This window comes from Mauremys mutica, chromosome 1 (assembly GCF_020497125.1).
Source record: "Mauremys mutica isolate MM-2020 ecotype Southern chromosome 1, ASM2049712v1, whole genome shotgun sequence".
In the NCBI taxonomy this organism is placed as follows: domain Eukaryota; kingdom Metazoa; phylum Chordata; order Testudines; family Geoemydidae; genus Mauremys; species Mauremys mutica.
Window position 1 is genome coordinate 78,206,161 of NC_059072.1, and position 25,000 is coordinate 78,231,160.

Sequence of the window (25,000 nt, forward strand, 5' to 3'; positions counted from 1 at the left end):
GGTCACGCTGCTCGCTGCTCGCTGGTATTTGAAGAGTTCCTTGTCGCTGTCCCAGGCGCCTGTATAGGGCTTCATGAGCAAGTGCATTAGCGGGCAGGCTGGGTCCCCGAGGATGACTATAGGCATCTGCACATCCACAACAGTTATTTCGTGGTCCGGGAAGAAACTACCTTCCTGCAGGCGTCTGAGCAGCCCACAGTTCCTGAAAACACACGCATCATGAACCTTGCCCGGCCACCCGACGTTGATGTTTGTAAAACGTCCCCTATGGTCCCCCATTGCTTGCAGCACCATTGAAAAGTAGCCCAATTTCTCAGCAGCTGACTGTGGAAGACGTGGACGATAAAGTGCGAGGAGGAGAAAACGGCGATGATCGCAGCGGGCTCCGTGCTTGCAGTGCTGTGGCGTCCGCGCTGTCACTGACCAGAAAAGTGCACGAACACATTGCCCGCAGGCGCTTTCACGGAGGGAGGGAGGGAGGTTGTGATTGACGGTTCAATGACGACACTTACCCAAAACCACCCTCGACACATTTCTCCCCCCAGCAGGTATTGGGGGCTCTACCCAGCATTCCAATGGGCAGCGGGGACTGCGGGAACTGTGGGATAGCTTCCCACAGTGCACCGCTTCCAAAGTCGACGCTGGCCCCGTGAATGTGGACTCAGAAATTCGAATTAGTGTATTTAGTATGGATACACAAATTCAACTTCATAAGGTCGAATCCACAAATTCGAACTAACTTGATTCGAAATAGTCTTGTAGTGTAGACAAGGCCTATGAGTAAACATGGTTTTGTCAAAGATGTTACAAAAAATACCTAAAGATTTAGATATATAAATCTCTTTTTGTGAATGCCACACACTGTAACATTTGAAAGCTAGATAGGAGGTTCTGTAGGAAGAGAGACGCTAAGAAATATATACCGCCTGGATTATTCTGTGCACATGGACAGGTATGTAAAAGGCTCCTGGATAGTAAAGGCTGGCATTTAGAAGAGCATGCTATGATAATAAGTAATACAGTATTAGAATATTATGGGTACTCAATAATTAAGGGCCTGATCCAGGAAACATTTGTAATTTTGCTCGTATTGAGTCAGTTGGTCAGATCGTGTAAACTGGCCCGAATGGTCTTGCCCTTTTACATCAGTAGGACTGTTCACAGAGTGAAGTTGCACATATGTGCACAAGTGTTTGCAAGATAAGGCCTAACTTAAGCACTATCATACCAATGTACACAGGCCTGAGATATGCTGAGGTATTGTGGCAACAGGGTCGGGATCTGATGTGGCAATTTCAGACACGTTTTCTACCAACTCTGGGAAAACCGATCACACAGACAGTACCTGGAGAAATAGTTTAGCTTAGGCATGAACTAACAGCAACTGTCACAACAGAGATAAAGAACATGCTGCACCCTTGGGTCTGCAACATTCTAAAGATTTACAGACTATGTCCTATGGCCACACGTACAATATATGCTGGGCATATTTGGATACAGGGTTATAGTTAATTCTGATTCAGAATTCAACATCCAGCATTGTTATTATTAATAATTATTTGTACTACCACAGCACCTAAGAGCCCTGGTCATGGACCAGGACCCCATTGTGCTGGATTCTGGGGGAGGGAAAAAAACAAGAGTCCCTGCCCCCGAGGAGCTTACAATATAGGGATATTGTAACTTCAGAGCAACGCTACTTTTTTGTACTATCACAATGTTAATAATAATTTGAATTTGGTTGCCAGGTAGCTTCACTTCATTTTTTGTATAATGAAGAATTTGCTTGGTGTAAACAAATATTAAGAAATTTTAAACTCTTTGTTTAAACATTTTAATTTTAGAGAATTTTGGGGGGGGGATTCCCTTGTTTGATAGTCTTAGGTGGTATCAAATATTCTTGCGAAGGGGAAAAAAGGCAATTTTAGGTGGGAGCTCTCAGGTTTATAAGTGAAAATCCTAACTTGTTTCTTCTTAACAGAAATACACAAAGAGAAGAAGAAAAGATACATTGTAGCTTCTCTCCCTGTTTGCAGTTCAGCAGCTAGAATATCACAGTTCCCAGTGAAAGACAATGGAAGTTAGGCACCCATATGCCTCACTTGGAAGTTTTTGAAAATCTCACCAATGGACACTGGTCTTTCAGCATAGTTACATATGAGATTAGCTTTCCATTATAAACTGATATTTTCTTCTCGTATCCTCAGCCTTGAATTAATAAGCCTACAGAATTTATCATTGTCTTCTGTCAGAGAACTGTTGAAGTAAGTAAATGTACTCCTCAGAAACATACTTGAAAAGTTGGAGGTTTCCAAAGTTAAAAAAGGTTTTGGAGTTTGTTTTGCACTGGGTGGGAGAGGAAAGGGGAACGTCATCTAAAAAAAGTTTTGGCATTGAAACTCCAATCTAGTTTATTCTGCTGTTAATGGGTTTGATGCCCTTTGTATGAACTTTACCAAAATTGTCAGAGTATCCTATGTATAAAAACTGTGTTATTCATACAATAAAAATCCCAGCTGCAAGTTTGTTTGTTTTTTAAGAATCTAATGGTGGTCCTCACCTCCTTATATAGAGCAGGACATGTAATACTATAGGGGTATTTGGAAAAGCAGGAACTAAATTATGTCATTGGGAATAGTCAGATTATATTCCTAGTGCCTAGAGCACATGACTTGCTGGAGTTTCTGGTCTTAATCACCAAAAACAGATGTGTGAGAAGCTTGCAGAAAGTAACAAGTACTTTATTGCAAATTTCTCCACCACAACCACCATCTACTAATCTCCTGTGGAAGAACCAATCCTGGTCCAGTGGCCATGTGTATGAGTGTTTACCCAATTTAAGGAGATTCTTTGTTACCTGGATGTTATTGAGATCTGTAGCTATTTTTCTTCCAGGTACAGAGAGTGGGCATAGGCCACATTGATGCAGAATTTATATCTCGGGGGCGGGGTAGGGAGTGCCATGACCAGGATGAAGGTGGTCATACATAGTGGTCAAAGCATGAGTCAGCCCAAATCAGGTACTTGGAGGTCAGAATCCAAGATCGACTGGAGGGCAGACTGAGGTTCAGGCATCAGGAGGCAGGCAGCATCCGGTTACCAGATCAGGAGCCAGGTTACAGACAGCAGTGGAAGAGCACAAACCAGAGTTGAAAGCCAGAGTCTAAGGTCTATTGCAAGGAGGGTTAGGAGCAGAGACAGGCAGGCAGTCCATGTTTTTGCTCACAGAGTTTCTCATCATGGCTTCTTGGTTCAAACCAATCAGTAGGCTGTGAGGGGCTGCCACTCAGGTCCTGCTGAGTGGTTCTTCCTGCCACGCCCAGACTCCAGGTTCCACCCACAAGAGCACATCCTAACCCTCCAGTGCTGATGCAGCAGCAGCAGCTGCAGAACAAATCCCCCATGGTCCCAGGTCCCAACCCTTCAAGTTCTTACAGGGAGGCTTCCACTGAGTGTATATTTGTCATAGGAAAGAAGTGTGTTTGGAGCTGTCGACACCCAATTCCTTTGGAAGTCAGAAAAGAGTTAACTTCTTTATCTACAAAAAGTGATATCTTAGTGGAAATAGAGGCTGTTTGGAGACTGAGAATCATAACATGGCATAAGCCCTTGCCTGGGATGGCTGGGGAAAGCTTAACTCTTTTAGAGTTAGAAATTTCTAGCTATCTGATATGAGTTGGGATGCTGTACATTTTCAAAAGAGTTTCTGAAGTCACTTAGGCAAAATCCTATTTTCAAAAGCATCTAAATCACTTAGAAGCATAAATCCCATTGAGTTTAAATGATTTAGGCACTTTTGAAAATATTACTTTTTATTACTGAACCATTGCCCACATCACAAATCCATTAACAACAGTCACCTTTGTTGGCCATTGTAGTAGGACAATCAAGGCCTGAATGTGCAGGCAAACTGTACTATTCATTCATATGCATAGATTGGTTCCCTCTTCAGGTGGTGGTAAGACACATTGTCAGGAAAACAGATAAAAGCTTGCCCTGCTGCACAGAGTTTTCTGAGACCAACTATAGACCTTTGGTCTGATTCTCCTCTTGACTTTGGTGAAGTTACTCATGATTCATGCTATCAACTCAGTACCTCACATTAATTAGCACTAAATTCACTTGCACTTAGAGTACATTCAGCAAAAGAAAACACTTTGTGTGCTCCATAATAGTATCCCAAAAAGCATGGGAGGGAAATAATCATTTGAGTCCTATAACCAATAAATAATTTGGAACCAGTACAGCTTTCTAATACTTCAGAAATATTCTTACATGTGTTGATCAGATGGCTTGTGTGGAAATGGTTTGTGACCCTGAGTAAATTAAAATAGGTGTGTTTTTGTCTCTGTTATATACAAGTCATTTGTAACTTTTCATAACTAAATGCTATAAAAATGGCATAGGCCATGTTTCCCTTTTAAAACTTTGCGCAGCTGTGAAGCATTTCCTATTTATACAGCAGTACGATTACCAGGAAGCCAAATGAATTACATAATGAAAAAGCATAACTGATAGCACTTATAATATTATACTTTTCTGCTGATAGCACTTACAACATTACACTTCAATGCTGATAGCATAACTATTAGTAAAATAATAAATGGAAAATGATTAATGCTAACTTAAAATTCACTTCTTATAGAATTACTAGTTACATCCAAATGAATATTTGAAGAATAAATCATTATTTAAATTACAATGAATAACAAATGAAGTAAAAATAATTTGTGTTATAGTGAAAGTGGTTGTAAAACTTTTCACAGAACAGCATCAGAAAAATATCTTAAAGTGCAACCCCTGGAATTATCCACAATCTCATTGTTCACAGTTAAATTTTCACAAATGAAACTACACTACAGTATAGTCTGTGGGACAGATTAAAGGTCATAGGGCATACAATACCTACGTTCTAGTAATTTGTTGTAGGATCAGTAGTATTTTAGAATCCTTGACAAACCTTTATTAGCCAATTAAGTATTCAGTGTGATAACACTAAATCATTATGATTAATCTGATATTAATGCAAGTGAATCATTACATTCCATGACTGTTATTTTCAATTTATCATTAAATATTAAAGATTAATTTCAGAGTAGGGCTGCATAAAACACTCATCATATATAAACCCAGATGAAATCTGGCACTGATGAGCTGGAGGGTATTGTGGGAGGTCATGTGTGTCCTTTATTAAGGGAATTGTACTTTGGGCCTAAGCAGAATCTCTGCATTGAGATAAAGTAATCTTTTTTCAGGGGGTGAAGATAATATTTAAAATTTACTAAAACTGAAAGAAACAAGCTGTTAGGTTTCCCCTAACTAGAACAGGGTCCAGGATAATCTCCTTCCTAGTGGTTATCCCATGTGACTGAAATAGTTTGCATGTCATGTCAACTGATTCTTCCGAAGTTTGCCGAGAATGAGCCTCAATTAACCAACCAGCCAGGTGTGAGAAGATATGTGTACACTGATGTCTGTAATGAATGCCAGTCATGCCAGGCATTTGGTAAATACACCTGGTGTGGTAGAAAGGCCAAAGGATACAGACAACTGCTTTTTTGCATGGGGATTCAATTGTTATCATCTGGAAACTAGCTAAATGTCAATACAGATGTAGATAGGCATATTTCAATTTAAGATGCAAGGCGGGTAAGGTAATTTGGGGGGGTGGGATTTCTGTTGGTGGGAGAAACCAGCTTTCGAGCTACAGATAGTTCTTCCTCAGGTCTGAGAAAGGTGTCACAGCTAAGTACAAGGTTGAACAGATAGCTTAGCATAAGTAGTTAGCACATGATATTACCTCACCCACCTTGATTCTCAAATATCCTGGGACCGACATTGCTACAACACTGAGGTCTCTTAAATTGTATGCAATCAGTCTCAAGGGAAAGCCAGTGTCAACGTACTAAACTTGAACTTTCTGATGACTCTGTCTAGTTTTCAGAGATCCACAATGGAAAAAAAAACAGCCTTCCCTTTTGGTATGAGGAAATAGCTAAATAAAAGTTTTTTTTCTTCTGTGCTACTATGGGAAGCTAGGGGCTTAATTCAGGTGAAATTCCATGGCCAATGTATGCAAGAGGTCAAACTAAATTATCATAATGGTCCCTTTTGGCCTTATAATTTTGCATGTCTTAAGCTGCTGACCCTACTACCTGATCTGAAGTTTGTCTGAAGCATCGTAAGAGGCCTGTAACATATGACGGCACTCTATATATCCTTCAGTCACCATATTTTTTTACTATCTTTTTCTGCTTTTCAGGAATGTGATTAAGAATAAAAAACTGCTTTTTGTAGTTGGCTAGCTATTCACGGTCTTTGTTTAATCCTACAAAAGCAGTTTCTCTTCCCTTGGTGTTCACACCTCAATTGCTAGAAGAGGGCCTCATCCTCCCTGATTGAACTATCCTCGTTATCGCTAGACTGATTCTTGCCTGCATATTTATACCTGCCTCTGGAAATTTCCACCACATGCGTCTGATGAAGTGGGTATTCAGCCATGAAAGCTTATGCTCCAATACGTCTGTTAGTCTATAGAAATGCTTGAGAATGAAGTAGATGTCCTTAGCCAGTCCAGAATTTTTAATATGCTCTGTGCAGATGATTTGTAGTCACTAAACACAATAATCCCTTTGTTCAGCGGTTACAATAAGTAATATAGGGATCACCAATATAATGTCAATTTACCAAGAGCTAGTACATCTTGGTATCATTGTCCTTTTTTTAGGCTAAATACAGGGCAATATATCAGTAATCTCACATCATGCTGTAACAACGGTTGGTAAATAATTACTTTTATGCCAAACTCTGCAAACTACTTTAATAAAAGTAGTTATGCAAACTCTCTATTTGCACTGCTGCTACTATAGTAAAACATGATCTTGCATCACTGACAATGCAATTTTTGTCCCACACAGCTCTAGTGGCTACCTGATGCTGTTAGAACTAACAGGAATGGGTGCATAAAAATAGCATGTGCTCAACATTTTTTTTCATCTTATTACACACAATTACCCTTTTAGCCAGCCCTGTTCAAGGAAAGTAGGAGTCTTCCTAAATGTTCAGTAAGATGCTTTTTCTAAGCACATTTCTGTCAGGTGACATTTTATATAGACATCTGGAGAAACTAAAAGCAGATTGCCAGAAAACTATTAAAATCAGGATGACCTTTGTCTTTCAGCTTTTCAGTAGCTCATCAACCCCTGCAGAGGTAATCAAAAGAAGTCCAGCTCACCTTCTAACAGGATGCCAGCTCCCAACAATTATTCCAATGTTGGCAACACATCCTGGCTGCAAACTGATGAAATCTTGAAAATGTAAACAAAATCTATTCTATAAGAAAAGTATACTGACATTTATGTACTAGATACTGCTCTATCAGCCAGTTTCAAAATCAGATGACTAAACTTCAAAATGAACTGAATACAGACATAGCATAGTTTACTTCAGCTGTACTGGAGAAGAAACAATTCATCATCCAGATCATAGAGAAATAATATGGAAAGTGAAAACTACAAGAGAATCTGTTATCAACCCCAGGTTGTGTCTTAGAAGATAAAACTGACAAGCAACTGAAGCAGTGAGAGCAATCATTTCCAAGTGAAAAGACTATTTCTGCCTGAGGTATTACTGACATCTATCATGAAAACTGAATTTGTCATGGTCAATCTACTACTATTTTGATATGTCAAAATCACCACAGTGTAGGGAGGAGCAACTGGCAAATTTCAGAAATGAATTATTTTACTGACAAACAGACAAACCAAAAAGTGTTTAGTTCATTAATAAAAGTGAGTTCCTTGGTTAGCAAAGCTACAGTCTCCAAGTGACTGAAATTCATAATGCAAGCACATTTTTTACCTGTTTTTGTGGTTGCTTCTGCAATAGAGATCCAGATAAAAATGTCAATAACTGTCTGTCCCATTGTAGCTCACTGACTTTAGTTCCTCATTTTAAAGGAACTAAAAAGTTCATCACCGACCCGCACTGAAGTCAGCTCAGCTACTCATACACCAAAACACACGGGCTACCCAGAGAACACACGTCCATTTCACAACAGTTTTTGCGGTTTCAGCTGTTACTTTAGTGCCCACTTCAAAGCAGGGACTTGAGGTTGGGTCTCCCATATCCCAGGGGAGTGCCCTGACTGCCAGGCTATCTAGTCAGTCTTTCTTTTTCGCAGTCTCTCCTGTTGGAGCTGTTCCACTTTGTCTGAATAATTAAATAGTAACTGGGTCAGAGAGAATGATGTTACAGCACATTAGTGAGGGCACTCACATGAAATGTAGGAAACCCAGATTTAAGTCCCTGCTCCAAATCAGACAGTGCAGGGACTTGAAAGTGGATCTTCCTCATCCCACATGAGTGCCATTACTAGTGACTACTTTGGGATGGGTCTCTCTTGCCCGTCCTTTTGAGCAGAAATTCCATACTAGACACAATAAACCTTCTCACTGAAAGATTTGTCAAAACCAATACATTTTTGCAAAAAGTTTCAACTAATCAATATTTTTCAGAGAAAAAACATTGTCAAAAAATTCCCAGCCACCTCTTAAAAAAACAAAAACACACCTATTTTAGCAGTTTAAAGATATGTGCTGCTTACCAAGTTTCTGCTACTTACCATAATTTTCATGTGTTTTCATTTTTTAAAACCAGTAAGAGGCCTAGAACAAATGTCAACATTTAAAGCTAAAGTAAATGTTCAGAAGTTAATTTCTCCAAATAAAAATTAACCATTCATCTAGATGAGTAAACGTCCCAACATTTGAAAACTGAGCCCCCATTCAGAAAAATGAAAATCTCACCCCCTTCAACTATTTAATGTGTTGTTAAAGGCCTAAAACGAACAGCCACTAAAGATTGTGTAGATCTTCATAGATGATACTTTCTCTTCTTTTCTACATGACTTGAGCAACAATATAGTTAATATGGATATTTAAAGTATCACCATTGTCATCTGAGCCATCCTTGTTGTGGACACAGCAGCAAAATGAGGACAGATACATGCATGGAATTAAGTGGTAGGCTGCAACTTTTATTAAACTTTAACACAGGGGATGGGTGCAACCCACCCATTACCCATACTCTGCTATACCAGCCATTTAATTGGTTCCAATACGGGGGTTACAGGGCTCCTTACCAAATAAACTACTCTGCAGAATAGGCTCTCCTCACCCTACCCCCAGGACTTAGTTTTATGTCCTATCACTCTTCCCCCTGTGAGGGGTCAGAGGGTGTGTTACAAGAGAACTGGACTTGACATAACCTGCAGGCTTCTTGTGCACTTAGCCACCATAAGCTGGAAGCGAGGACAGCACGTAATGAGAAAGAAGCCCCTGTCCATAGTCCCCATAATAAACACCATGGTGAGGAAGACTGGACCTGGGTGGTGGTGGTGGTGGTGGTGGTGGTGGGGGGGGGGGTTTGACGGGAAAATAGAGGAGAGGGTAGAGAACGGGCCCTTCTCTTCTGATCAGGTTGGCCCACTAAACTGGAGCACAGCCTAGGGGTGGCTGACAAGGATAGCTGGAATCCCCAGTCTCATCACTGCAGATGTAGCAGCTTTGATCAGGGAACATATGATCCCTGAGGGTTTTGCAAGGCTCCTCTATAATATGCAAGTAGGGACCCCTCCTGAAGATGATGATGCCCAAAGGCATATTAGCTTTCAGGGGGAGACGATAAAGGCCCTTTTCCCGGGAAAAAGCCCTATAGTGATTGTCATAAACAGATAGTTAAGGGTTAATGCCTCTTTTACCTGTAAAGGGTTAAGAAGTTCACCTAGCCTAGCTGACACCTGACCAGAGGAACCAATGGGGGAACAAGATGTTTCAAAAGGAAGGAGGGAAGTTTCCTTTGTTAGTTTTCAGTTTCAGCTGAAGTGAAGATGATCAAGGAACCAGCCTCTTATCAGAGTAGTAAGTTTTAGAAAGGAATAAATAGGTTTATGTTTATTTCTTTGTAACCTGTCTTGTGCAATTAGAAGTAGAATCAAATTGGATATTTGGGTATTTTCATTGGTTTTTGCCCAGGGGAACATCCTCTGTGTTTTGAATCTGTTGTCTGTGAGAGTAGCTGGTATGCTAATCTCTCCCAGAGGGTTTTCTTTTACCTTTCTTTTCTTTAATTAAAAGCCTTTTTTCTTAATACCTGATTGATTTTTCCTTGTTTTTTAGATCCAAGTGGGTTGGATCTGGATCCACCAGGAGTTGGTGGGAGAAAGGAAGGGGGATGGTTAATTTCTCCTTGTTTTAAGATCCAAGGGGTTTGGATCTGTGTTCACCAGGAAATTGGTGAAGTTTCTCAAGGCTACCCAAGGAAGGGAGTGCTTGTGAATGGTGGCAACCAGACCAGATCTAAGATGGTAATTGAGCTTAGAGCTTCTCATGCAGGTCCCCCACATCTCTACCCTAAAGTTCAAAGTGGGGAAGGAACCTTGACAGTGATATACCACCAAGAGAAGCAACAGGAGGGGGAGCGACCATAAAGCTATGTGTCTAGAAAGAAGCTACCATTTAAACACTCTGGGTTGACTATGGCAGGTAACTTGAGTATAAGACAGCTGCATTTAAATAGGCCTTGATCCAAGGGTTTCTCCCCATGATTCACATGTCATTGGAGGGTACTGACTCAGAAGTAGCTAGGTTAGAAGACAGGGAATAGGGCCAGAAAAGCCTAGGGGGTGCAGATTGATATTTACCTCCTCAAGAAAAAAGTTGATAAGGTCGCTGTAATAACCTTCCCAGACAAAACTCTGAGGGAAAGCCAAGGGGAAACGGGAAAAGGGAAGGACAAGGGAGACAGGCAAAAGAACTTCTGATCACTGGCAGGTGGAAATTTGGAGAATACTCCTGAGGTACAAACCAACGGAAAAGACTGATGAATTGCCCAAGCTAGCACTTTTATTAAAGATGTCTAAGCATGAAGGGAAACATCACCTGATAGTGGCACATTTGAACACCGTTGGGTGGAGGAGATTCACAGTTTATATGAAACTTCGAGGAAGGGTGTTCGGATAAAATTTATTGGTAGAGTCAGGTTCCACTTATCCCCCACCCTAAACAATTCAGAACTGATAAATTTGCTGAATCCCAGGTGAGTGCTTGAAGCACAGTTAAAAGCCTGAGTCCCCAGCTTGGTGAGAAATGACTTGGATTCTGACAAGTCTAAGTAAGTTCAGTTGTTTATATAGGAGGGAAAAAGCTTTGTTATGCATTTCCACATTACTAACAGCATGGATGTTGGAAGATATTGGAGATAATGCACTCCTGTGCGCTGCTTGTGCTGGTAATTGGATCATGTGCCTATTCCTGTGGTGGTGTGAATATAGGTTCAGATAACCCTGGGTAACATGTGTAGCGGGGTGAGGACCTAGGCCCACAAAGGCCACATGGTCTCACCCTATCACATGACCCCAAGGCCCAACATCAAAATCTTAACCCAGTACTTATCCCACTGTGGCTTGAAGGTGCTGTGAGGAAGATAAAAATCTCCCTGGTCTCCCTGGAGAAAAAAAAAATCCTTTCCGTCTCCCTCCCTTACTGCTGGGACCCTTCCTCTTTCACCACTTGTCCCATCAAGTTCTCCCACCCGTTGATGCAGTGGGTGGCATTTTGAAAGAAATGAGGCAGTTAATACCTTAGAACTAAAGTTTCAGACTCTCTGCAGATGTTGCTGTTTCAGTAACTATTCGTTCATATTTTCAAGAATTTTTTTCACAATCATAAACTCTAGAAACTTACTTTTATTTATTAAATGAAACCTGAGTCTCCAGCGAACTGTTGAGACGTCTGTCCTAATTAGTCTTTTACATTTCCTTAGAGAGAACATCTAACCCTTGGGAAAATGCTGGATTAATTAATATGTAAATTTTAGATAAAAAGTAGAGTGTGTACAAAGGTATCTCAAAAGGTATAAAGTTTCAACTGGTCTAAAATGTAATTATTTCCATGGTGATTTATGGATGTTAATCCCAGGAAACTAATGCTGACAAGAAGAATATTGATGCCTATGAGATGATGTAGTGATGAAGATTAAGAAGATGAGGGAAAAGAAGATGAACACTTATATTAGAAATATTATAGGAGTGAAGGGGACTCTGCTGTCAGAAATCAACAAGTGCAAACTTATGTACTTGGTGACAGACATAGAAATGGAAATAAACTTGAAAAAGCTTTCATGGAAGGAATGTGGTAGGTCATAGTAGTAGGGGACAAACAGCAAAAGATGTCGCTACTATTCAGACATGAATAAATGGACTTAACTTAGTTAAATTCTAGATGGCCAGATTTCCTCTAACTTTTTTAAAAGCTCAACTGGGATCTGACTCTGAACTTGCATACATCGGTTCTAAATCCATGTGTTATTCCTGGGCTCTGCACAGTGCTTTTATGTGAGCACTGTCTCCCAGGGTTTGCTCCCTGCAGGCCCCTTTCTCTGCAGCATATTCTTACTGCCTCCCCTCCCAAGGGACTCCTTGCTACTCCTGTTCTCCCTACCTTACTGAGATTCTTACTCTTTATAAGGATCACATGTCTTTTCCTCAGCTGCCTCTGATTAAAATACAGAACTGGCTGGCCCCAAGCTGGTGACTCTAAAGAGGATAGACCACAAGTAACTCCACTGACTTCAGAAGAGTTTATGCCTTATCCTTGGGCTGATACCACACATAAGCTTCCTCTAAAGAATGGAAGGACCGATGTTCTCTCAGTTATACTTTTAAAGAACAGCCCTTTAAAAGGACTGCAGGCTGAGCAACCTAGAAACTTCTCCCACTTTATCAGTTAATTCTCTCTATATTACATGCATTGAGAAGGGTGTCATAGTTTTATGCCTGTTTGAGGTTTAAAAAGCAAATTGCCATTTGCTTCCCCAGAGATTTTTCTTGACAAAGATATTTTGGTGATTTTTAATCAGAATTATACAGAAGGAAATCTTACAAATATAAATATTTCAAATGTAACCAAAAAGAACGTGACTAATACAGAATAATTTAAAATAAACACTTCTCTTGTTCATGATGTTTCTAGAACAATGTAATGAACTGTTCCTGTTCCTTAGCTCACAAACAGTCATTTTTTATTTATTTTTTTATTTTTAAAAGCATAAAAATGTTTAGAGGAATAAATATCATGAGAATTTAAAATACTTGCTCGCTTTGACAAACCAGAATAATATGGGGTATTTTGTCCCCTTTGCTGTTGCTCAGTTCAATGTCACTAGGGTAGCAACCATCAAAGAAATGTCACAAAGAACAATATATACATGCTGTTGCTGAATGCTAAAATGAGAACAAAGTCGGGCTACTAAGCCCTCCCCTCCCTTTTTTCCTCACAACTCTCTGTAAATTCCTATAAAAGGGCATGGTGAGTTAAGAACTTATTAGTTGGTGAAACTGAGACATTAAGAGACTCACTTTGATTCATGTGAAATAGTGACATCAAAGACCTTCAAGTACCATAGTCTCTAGACTTGACATGTATTCACAAAAGGTTCAGTTGGTAGGTTGTCTGCACCATCTGCTCCACATCTCCCATTCCTAGAAGATTATGCATACTATAGTCTTTGAAACCTGAGACTCCTTAGTGAATAATACTACATTAAAGGCCCTGATTAGGCCAAACATGTCCACTCAACCACACAAACATACCCACATTCTTTTATCAAATACAGCTATTGTATAGGATCCAGTGACACATTTTCCATTTTTTCAATAGTGAGAGATATGATGTTTCCCTTGGTGTCCTGAAGAAATTACAGTTTGGCTAATAACACTCTGCCTATCTAATTTCCTCCTACATGACCCCAAAACCATATAGAATTTACAGTTGTAAAATGGTTTCCAATGAAAAATGTTTTATAAATGCAAAAAAAAATCACATATAGGTGACCGCTGAAAATATTGTTTGGAAGGAACTAGAAAAATAAATTAAAGCCAATGAGCTCAAGTAAGGTTGCCAGGAACTTCATAGCAAACTTCAGGAAATGTTTCATATCATTTGCTTCCACTGGGCCACATTACCATTCTCCTTTATCATTCTTGTCCCTTTATTATTATAATGTTATAATAGTTCTTTGGCATGGCAAAACTCTGTTACCTTTTAAAGCAAACCCCATAATAGCCCTTTGCTACACCACCACCAATACCCTTAAAAATCTATGGTCAACAGAAACATCATTGCCACATACCTTAGTAGCCTGCAGAAGCAAAGCCATGGAGTTAAAGCAGGTAGCTCAGGCCTGCCCCATCTAGATAGGTAATTGTATAGCCCCACCACTGTAGTACCAGAGCACTTCACAAGCGTTAATGAATTTGTCCTTACCACAATTGCATGAAATATTAATATCCCTAGTGTATAGACAGGAACTGAAGGATGGAGAAATCACACTGGAAATCATGGTAAAGTTAGAAATTGAATTCTGATTGTCTGAGACCCAGTGCCATTGCCTCTATTTCTTACTAGTAATATCGACAGTCTTTACTCCTTTTATGGGAGTTTATGGGAAATATAAGTCCCCCTGCTCTACCTACCAAACATCTACTTATAGAAGGCCTGATCTTAAGAGAGGCTGAGCAGCCTCAGCTGTCCAATACAGCAGAAGGATTTTTGGCTGCTCAGCAACTGAAAAAAAAACAAAAAAAAAACAGGCCTATGACAATAAATATGCTTTTTGGAGCATGAACAACAACATATTTAATATCACTAAGGAGATTGTGTGTGCACCAGTAGCTAAGGAATGGATTATGTGTTAATTACAGCATGCTGGACAATGTTTCTGTCTGCTAGTTTTAAACCAGTACTATAAAAAATATGTATTAGAAGCTTTGAAACACAGTAGTGCAGCCACAGCCTGAAAAGATTCCAGTTTTTTAAAAATAATAAAGTGTTGGCAGAAATGCTTGATGCAGAATCAGTGCTATACTTTACTTCCATCTCTCTGCCTGCCAAGGCCCAAAGATTCACAAAGGGGCACAAGAAAAAGAGAGGAGGAAGCTCCAAATATTTTGAAATGCATTTCCTAAGGATTAAAAAGCATTTCCTATAGCCTGCTTCACTTTGCTGCTAATACTTTTTATTTAGTAACACGGAATTAATTAAAAAGAAGCCAATTGTGGCCAAAGCATATGAACATCAGAAATGGAAGGGATTATACAATGTTGAAAAATATACGGAGCCAATTCTGCTAGATTTACGCACACAGAGTACTTCTACTGATATCATTGAGATACTCTACTCTAAATGGGTGGCAGAATCAGGTCTTAAATAAATGATATACTGGAACGTCTAACATTTAATACAAGAAGTCCTATTAAACAGCAGAGGAGATTCCCCCAACAAAGAAAACCTTGAATTCAGTTGCAAATGATTATAAACAAGCTAAATCATCTCACAAGCACATAAGATTGTTAAAATAGCATTATGTTTGAGAGAGAATGTTGCTGACCACATGAACACTAAGTGGATTTCCTTGTGTGTAGCAAGGCATCTATAGACAGAGAGAAAGGATAAAGTGGTGATTAAGCTGCTCGCTTAGATGACACAGATAAGGGTTCAATTCCCAGTTCTAACACAGGCTACTTGTGTGACCTTGGGCAAGTCTTTTAGCCTCTCTCTCTCTCTCTGTTTCCCATGTGTAAAATTGGGATAATAGCACTTTTCTATCTCACTGGGATGTTGTGAGGATAAATACATTAAAGATTATGAAGTACACAGATATTTCAGTAATGGAGCCATGTACGTACCTAAGACAAGCCAGCAGGCATTAAATTATCTACATACAGGAGGAAAAATGGCTGAGCTTAGAAAATAGAGTCAAGAGAGTTCTTAGTGCGGGGAGTGTAAATAAATAGTTTTTTTGTGAGGGGACTAAAAGTGGCACTTACAGGATTTCAGCTGAACAGCTGAAAAAAAAAAACCAGTGGCTGAGGTGGTTTAGAAAGTTGCTGCTGCAATTAAGGATAAAATGAGTCCTACCTGTGCTGCTTTTGTATTTAATGTCTTTCTCTGTTCAAAACATTATTCTGTAGGACACATGCATATTGCAAATTAAAGGAGTAAAGACAATTATTAATCCTGTATTTGTATCTTTTCATGTCTCTTCCCACATCAGAAAAAAAAAGGCAGAGGGTGGGGAGACCATCTTGAATCCAAAGCTTCCTGGACATTCAGACCTTTTATTGGGACTGTCCCAATATTTGGGGATTTGTTTTATTTAGGCACCTATTACCCCCAACCTCCTCTCCCGATGTTTCACACTTGCTATCTGGTCATGCTATTCAGAAATAGAGAGTACATTTAGATTTAAATATAAATGGATAGATTGAACTGTGTGCACATGCACCATCTGATACTTCTACTTTCTTTTGGCCTCATCCCACATAAGTTCAACATTTCTAATATGGCATTAAGATACACCAGGGTTTATTTTATTGTTCCATTAATACATGCTTTGGGTACTCTGTGGAGCACAAGTCTAGAGGTTGAGTGCTTTAAACTCCTGAGGTGTTTATTAATGCATCAGTAAAAACACCCTGGAGTGTGTCCTAATGCTACAACGTGGCATCAAATTGTTTAAAAAATTAATATAATTTGAAAATAAAACAACTTTTAGGGAAAATCATCTAATTATGAAAAACAATAATTCATGGAAGGAGAATGAAATAGAAAAAAGATGGTGCGGCAGTAAAAGTAAAACACACACACACACAAGATGACTAGTACTTCCCTCCCTCACAGGGCTGCTGTGAGGTGAAATACATTAAAGACTGTGTGGTGCTCAAACACTTGAGTCATCAAGCCAAAGACTACCTTCACTTCTACCGATGAACAGGTGCAATTCAGAGCAAACTTTTGCCCTTAGATACATGTGCCATAGAACAAAGAGACCCCAGAGTGAAATACAATTATACAAATATCACCTAGTGATATAATCGTTAAAGGGTATCTCCATGATAGGACAGTGCACAGGTATTAGGTAAAATTGTTTTGCTGCACTAAGCCCAGAGAGATTGGCTGTGGCCAGATCGGGTAGAAATTGGTATTATTTACCTGCATTTCCCACTCTTCAGCATTCTCTGAAAGTACATTTTGGTAGCATTGTGTACATTGTTACAGACAGAAAGGCCTTTTGTACTGCATCCCTGATTACACATCTTCCCTTTTGACTTTCACCTCAGAGAATGAAGGTCAACAAAAAGGTATCAAAGGCAACTAGATTTATTTGGAGTTCATGGGCTAATCCCATCTGTCTCTTTCAGCGCAAGTAGTTAGCATTTTTGTCTTTATGTTCTCTTTTTATGTCCTCTCAATAATTAATGTTTTCTTTTTTCTGATTTCTTATATTTCCTAGTATTGATTTATCATGTTGCAATATGTATGCAACTCCTGGCATTCAGCATTAGGTAACTTATTTGAGAACGTAGAAGCTTACACATTTTTCTCTAGCACTAGCATATGCTACTAACCAGGTAATGTCTATTGGATGTCCAGGGGTCAGATTTATTCCACTTTATAGTCAATCTTTTTGTTCTCAAATGTAAGGCTCTACACAAACATGTTCGTGCCTACAACTCTATCTTTTCTGTTTCTCCCCTCCTCTTTCACCTCCCAAGCTTTCACCTAACCCTCTTTGCTACTTTATCTCATCTAACCTTTGCACCTTCTTCCATAGCCCCTCGTACCAACCCTAGTTGTTTCTGTTGTTCCCTCAAATTCAATAGTCTTTGTTTGTCAATTGAAAAGAAATGAAGAAAGAGTAATAGACAAAAGAATTGTAGTGAATACCACAGCTAGCCCACAAGCTAATGAAACAAAACACACTACACAGTACTAAGTCTTCTGGCTATCTTCCATCATGCATTTTTCTTTCATCCCCTCATCCCTTTTTGCCTTCTACTTCCAACTTTGCTGTACAAAAACAAAGCATTTTCTTCATCTTCTTGATACTTTAGTCTCGCATTAATGCTTTTTTGCAATTAGTTTCTTGGTGTGTGCTTTTAAAGGAGAAAAAATAAAAGGGAAATAAACTCATAGTATTGTAGACAACACAGTACACTGGAGTAATAAGCAGTAAAATCCTATGTGACACTAAGGCCCAGTCTACAACTGAAAAAAAGGCTTCTTAACAATGAGATGTCTCAAAAGAGATAACTATCTCATTGAGAGAAGCCGGGTGGTAGTTTTACCTTGAAGGATGCTGGTTGAAGTGCAGGAGGCATTACTTGTGTTGTACAATAACTGGAGTTCTTCCTGTTGTGGAGCACCCACAGGGACACATACCTTAATGTGAGCATGTCTGTGCATTCTTCATTGGAGATTTTTTGTCAGCAGTGCTGTGCCTCAGACACTCTGGTGCTCTGGTACAAAGGCATATAGGGAGGGGGCAGACCCACTGCCACTTCCCAACCATCAAAGTCCAAAGTGTTTGTTTCTATTCTCCAGGACTTTGAGCAGTAAGGGGGTTGGGGGATAAGCATATAGCAATATGCGAGGCCAAGGAATGACTAGGACATCTCCCTTTGAATAGTGACTGTGCCCTCCTCTTGAGCAGGACTGTCTGCACTTCACAAGATGGTGTCGCAAAGAGATCTATCTGTGGATGACTCTAGGTAAGCCATCTCTCTTTTCATACACCTTTGGCACCTTATAGACTAACAGATGTTTTTGCACGAAAGCTCATGCTGCAAAAACATCTGTTAGTCTATAAGGTGCCACAGGATTCTTTGCTGCTTCTACAGAACCAGACTAACACGGCTACCCCTCTGATACTTCATACACCTTGTTCATCTCCCACTTGTGATTAATGCTCAGATGTCTGATGAGGGTGTCCACTGCTGTGTTCTGTAGTCCTGGAAGATAAAGCACTGAGATCTCTATGCAGTATAACATGCACCAGATCCATAGTTTTATGGATTCTGCACCTAAGCACTGGGATCTTGATCCTCCTTGACAACTGATATAATAAATTGCTTTTCTGTTGTCCAGCATTATTCTCATTGGGTGGTCCCTGGTATGGGTCAGGCATCACTGGCAAGCATAACAAACTTCTCTGAGCTCTAATACATTGATATGGAGGATCCACTCCTGAAGGTTCCATTTGCCCTGAGCTGTAGGATTTTGGAAGGGTGCACTCTAGCCTATCAAGGAGGTGTCTGTAGTAATGATACTTGTGGGAGAAGAAGGCAAGAATGGAACACCCCCACACACACCTTTTGTAGATCTTTCCACCACTTCAGAGAACCAAGAGCCATCTGAGGTACAGATACCCACTTGGATAGACTGTGATTTTGGGGGGCATAGATGGTTGTCAACCAGGTCAGAAGATACCAAAACTGTGGTCTTGCTAAGGTTGTCACAAACGTACAGGCTGCCGTATGGCACAGAAGTTGCAGGCAAGCCTTTGTTGTGGTTTGTGGGCTCTGCTGTATTGTTGAAACAAAGCTGGACAGAGTGGCAAATCTGTCCTAGGGGCAAGTATGCACTGGTGGTAGTGAATCCCAGAGTGGTCACAACAAAGTCTATTCATTGAGTGGGTGTGCAATGAAGCAGATAAACCACCCACCAGCACAGAAAGAATTAAAAAGAGCCTCTGAGTCCAGCTGGCCCCTTCCCTGTTATACCTTAAGCCAATACCAGGCCTGGAGAGGGAAGAAAAGGAGAGAGCCTGGCTCAGTTCAGGGCTTACTGGTGGTGAGGCTGCCACTCTATCTGATGGGAAGAGTCATTAGTCAGCCAGTCAAGGCAGCTACCAGGAAGTACAGTCTCCCTGGTTAAAGGAGACTGTGGAAGAGACTTAGGAGCATCCAGCCTAAGATATTGCTAGGTGACTGAAGCACAGATATCTTGCGAGGTTTTGGCCCCACCATATTTACGGCTGCCGTGCCCGGAGGAACCTAGGACCACAGCAGGATGTCACCCAAGGTTAATGAGGGGGTGCTACTAGAGACAAGCCACCACAGCAACTTGGATTATAGGAGCCATACCTCAAATGGAAGGGACAGTGGTAGGAAGTAGCCCAGGCCGACAAACTCCCTGCTGGAAGATCTCCTGTTCAGGGGTTGACTCACACAGGGCCCTGGGCTGGGATCAGGTAGAGTGTGAGAGGCTAGGTCCTCCTACCCAATTGCCTTAAAGACTTAGGCACCTTGACCAGGGAAGCAAGGGGCCGGAAGCCATGTGTTCCAACCACTAAACTGCCCAGCCCTCCTATTACAGGGTGTGAGAGAAAAATCTTCCACATTGATGTGGAGGCCCAATAAGTGGAACAGAGATAGGTCTGTGTTGGTTGCTGTTTGTACCTCCAGAAATGAGCAACCCTTCAGAAGCCAATCATCCAGGTAGGGAAAACCATTAATTTCATCTTGCAAAGATGAACTGCGGTGGCTGAGAGGACTTTGGTAAAGATCCGTGGGGCAGTGAAGAGGACAAAGGGAAGGATGCAATACTGGTAGTGGTCTCTGCCCACTGCAAAACATAGGAAATGTCTCTGCAAACCAATTTCCTGAGAAGGAATTATCACTGCTAGGGTTACCATTCTGACCCACAGAGAGTGGACAAAGGGTTCAGTGTCCCAGGGAATAAAATTGGTCTCCACTTTCATTTTTCTTTTGGACCAGGAACTACAAGGAATAGAACCCTTTTTCAACAAAGTTGGTGGAACAGGTTTTATGGCCCCCAGTGTTAGAAGGAATTGTACCGCCTACCTCAAAATACTCTTGTGAGAGGGATCCCTGAAGAGGGATGAGGAGGGGTGGGGGGTAGAAAGGAGAAAGTGAACTGGATGGAATAACTTATGTAAATCACTTCCAGGATCCACCTTTCCAAGGTGATGAGCTCCAAGGAAGGCAGGAAATGAGAGCTACAATCCCCATAAGGATAGAGGGGGACAGGTGCAGCACCGGATTCAGAGCAGGAGGGAGTTCATGACCTGCGATCAATGAGCATGCCACCAACTGGAAGGTCTCTGTAGAGGATGGTCCTTTCTTAGTGTACCTGTTCTGTATCCTGGGGGCTTGGCTGTTCTTGTAGGTAGTGGACTGGGTGATAACACTGAGCCATCTGGAATCTACTATACTTTCTCTTTGCAATAGGTATATAGCTGCCCAGAGATCATAGTGTCAATGGGGAGTCTTTATGAGAATTAAAGGTCCATCCGTGGCATCACTAAACAAGTTGGTCCCCTCAAAGGGAAGTCCTACACATTGTTTTGTACCTACTGGGGAAGACTGGAGGATTGCAGCCAAGAAGATCAGTACATGACTACTACTGTAACTATGGAGCATGCAGCTGTACTGGCAGCATCGACTGAGGCCTGGAGAGATGCCTTGGTGATTGTCTGGAATTCTGTTATGAGGGCTTGAAATTGTTTCTCTGACCCTGTAGCAGGTGTTCAATAAAACATGAAAACTTTGTAAACTCATATTTTGCTATTCGGGCTTAGTAATAGGCTACTCTGAACTGCAGCAAGTCCAAGGAGTAACTCTTGCAGCCCAGAAGGTTCAGTCTTTTTAATGCTTTGGCAGATGGTATTGAGCTGAACAAGTGTTTGTTTGTTAAGTGACTCTACAACAAGGGCATTGGCTGTAGGGTGGGAGAAAAAAGTGTTCTGAGCCTTTGGGTGGGATGTAGTATTTTTTTGTCAGGCCATTTACACACAGATGGTATAGTAGGTGGAGTTTGCCACACAGAACATGCTGGGGCAGCAGACCATCATTCATGGGCAAGTGATATGCAGTGGTGATTCAGGCTCTTCTGGGATTCAAAGATCCTCATGGGATAAAAGAGTGGAAGGTATCAGGGACTCCAGGTAGGAAACCTTGGGATTCAGTATGTCATATGATGTTGTAGATGGTATCAAAGTGTGATCACGTTTGGCTTGGAGTCCTTGTGTTTTGGAAGCAAAATGTCCAGTACCACTCTAGGTGGTTTACCAGATGACTTCTCAGTACATGGCACCATCTTCTTATCCAGTGCCATTGTCTTGTTAATGGAGAGTATTGGAGCATCAAGGGTACCCATAATGGAACATAAGGTCTCCTGAGACCGAAGCTGAGAGGGTGACTTTCCCCTTCTGGAGAAGGGAGTCTTTTCTTCTTTGAGGGTCTTGATGGCTTTGAAGGGCCCCAGCTCTTTGCTTGCCATCACAGTATGATGGTCACTAGGGCCCTCTGAAGATCCAACGTACATGGCGGGAGTTGGATCCCATGAATCTCAAAGAGCGCTCCATCAACAGGAGTTTTAGCATGTCCTCCCTAAGTTTGTTAAATCTGCTCTTAAAATGTGAACAGATCTTACATTTGGAGGGGCCACAAGACTCTCCCAAGCAGCAAAGGCAGCTTGATTGTCCATCACAGTGTAGGAAAGAATTGTGGCAGGTCTGGCAGGGTTTTATGCCCCCCAAAAGCAAAAAAAGTTATAAAAAACAAAAAATAAAGAAAATAACAAGAAAAGGAAAGAAAATATTAAGCCAGAGATATAGCAAGCTGCATAGCTATCTAATGGACAGTGCAGCACTGTGTCACAAGCTGCAGGCTGTTGAAAAAGAAATGGAGTGGTGGCGGGTCCAACTGCTCCACATACCCTGATATTGGAGCACCAGGGTGTCTGGGGTGCAGTCATGGATAAGTGAACATTTCTGACAAAAATCCGAGATCAAGAGTGCACAGGCACATGCACATCTTGATGTGGAGCACCCACAGGGACACTACTCAAAGAAGAACCCTAGGCTCTTCTCTATGGTCTATCTCAACTACATTGATGGAGAGCTGATATTTTTATAGAACACTCTGGTTTTCCTTTGAGGTATTTTAAAAGATTATTGGGACATAACCTGGACTATTTTATGGGAGTGCACAACATGAGGAGAAAGAAAGTGGCTCATGAGGCAGCATGAATCCACCTACATTTTGAGCCTCCTTATCACAGAAGGAAGGGAAAAGAGCAGTCACAGAACTGACAGCAAACATGAATACCCCAAAAGATGAGTGATTGGGTCAGCTTGTAGCATGACTTTGCTTCCTCTTCTGCACTGATATTCTAGGGATAGCACACGCTTGACCCTTTTATAGAGTGTACCAGTTGCCAGCCTTGCCTGCACGTACAATGATGGGACCCATTGTCACTGGTGTGCCCCTACTCATCCACTACTAAAAATGCAGTCAGTTGTAAAGCCCCATCAGACTGCAAGATAAAGGGACAATTGCTGTCTTGAAATTTTGTATTTATTATCCTTAGCAAAGCCAACTCTTGCTGATAAAAAACTTCACACTGCTGTGAGTTTTCAGCAAATCTTATTTCCTTAATAAAAGCACTTCATTTATTTTTCATTTGAATACCCTTCAAAAAGGTAATGATGGTAATTAGATGTTTTGTTATATAGGAAAGCAGCAACCATCACTTGCATTAGTATGCAACATACTTTTGTCAAATGTAAGTGGGTAGGAATTTGGGTAGGTGGACATATTTTCCTTGCTGAATTTTAAGTGGAGAGGAGGTTATCTACAGCTCAGGATGGCCTAGTGGATTAAAGCCGGGCAAAGCAGCAGAATTGGCTTGGGGTGCGATGGGACTTATGAAATGCAGGTTCAATTTCCTCCTCCATCTTAGATCTCTGGCACACCCTCAGGCAAGTCATGCAGGCCTGGATGCACAAAAGGAGTTAGGTACCTGCATCCATGTTTTAGGTCACCTAAGTCCCAGTTTCAGAGCTATTGTGATGCACAAAAGTCTTGCAGTAGGTGCCTAAACTGACTTGCTGCCTAAACTGACTTGCCATCTAAACTTTTGCAGTAAAAGTTCCCTTTCCCCAGGTGCCTATGTTTCTGCCTCTGAGCATATGAACTGCTGCCTCCCTCTAGGCATTTAGATACCTATCTCCCACCTAAGCCCCAGAGCAATTCACAAGCCAGGGGAAAATGGACAATTGACTGCTTTATGTGCATGCAGGTCCCAATCTGGTAGGCAGCCTCTGAGTACACCTTCTGGACCAGGTCCCTCAGGTAAGTTCACACAAAACAATGTGTGTGGGGGCGACAGGAGTGCCAATTTTGGGGGATTGGGAAGAATGCCCTTTCCCAGATTTTTTTCACTTAAAGCAGAGGCATAGCCAGAGCCCACAAATTAGCATCCAAGCCCACCCATATCTGAGTCTGCAAATGCTATTGAATGGGAGGGACCCAGCATCTCTGTCTCTTTCTTTCTCCTTCCTTCCCCCCACCCAGGCAGCAGCAAGGGGGCTGTGTAGTCCTACCTCAAACACCCGCAGCACCTCCATCCATGCAGGTAACAGCATAGGGACCCCTCTCCCCATACCGTCAGGTGCATACTGGGGACTGAGCAGTGACATTGAGGTGACCTCAGAACATTCCAGACCTCATCTGGGCTTGGCAGCGCATTAACAACCCCTTCCCTGGGGTTTACTCCTACTTCTACCCACAGATACTCACAGCAGGGATGTCTGTACCAGTTACTGCCTCCCTGCTGATCTGGGGGTCTCCCCAGGTCCTGGTGGAGGCAGCCTAAGTTGTTTTTTATTATATATTTAAATTCAGATCTGAAAAATGTGTTCTCTCACCCCTCAAGAAATATCCAAAATAGCACCACTGGGGTGGGGGAAAGGAGAACTTCCTTCATAACTTTTAGCCCAGCAGTTAGGGCACTCCCCTGGGATGTTGGATTCACCAGTTCAAGTCCCCATCCTCTGCCTATGGGGGAGAAAGGATTAGAACATGGATCTGCTACCTCACAGCTGAGTGTTCTAACCATTAGAATACAGGCTAGTCTGTTGTGGGGCTCTCTCAGTCTCTCCTGTTGAAGTTATTGCATTTTGGATAAATAATGAAAAATTCATGGCCTGGACCATGGATGTCCCACATGCTGGGTAAGTGCTCTAATCAGCAGGCTACAGCATCATTCTCAAGCTCTCTCTCTCTGTCTCAGTTGACACTTCAAGAGTTTATCCAGTGTGCAACAGTTTCAATATGAGAGACTAAGGGAGCCCC

At 41.3% G+C, this 25,000-nt stretch overlaps 1 protein-coding gene across 1 annotated transcript in view; it reads right to left on the reverse strand.

Annotated features, from left to right (window-relative positions):
• Window positions 1-24,694, reverse strand: part of MGAT4C (MGAT4 family member C) — a 340,955-nt gene extending 316,261 nt beyond the window's left edge. Inside the window, exon 1 of the mRNA XM_045010744.1 lies at window positions 24,574-24,694. The gene's annotated coding sequence lies outside the window, so the exon portion shown is untranslated. The remainder of the gene's footprint in view (window positions 1-24,573) is intronic.
• Between the last annotated feature and the right edge of the window lie 306 nt (window positions 24,695-25,000).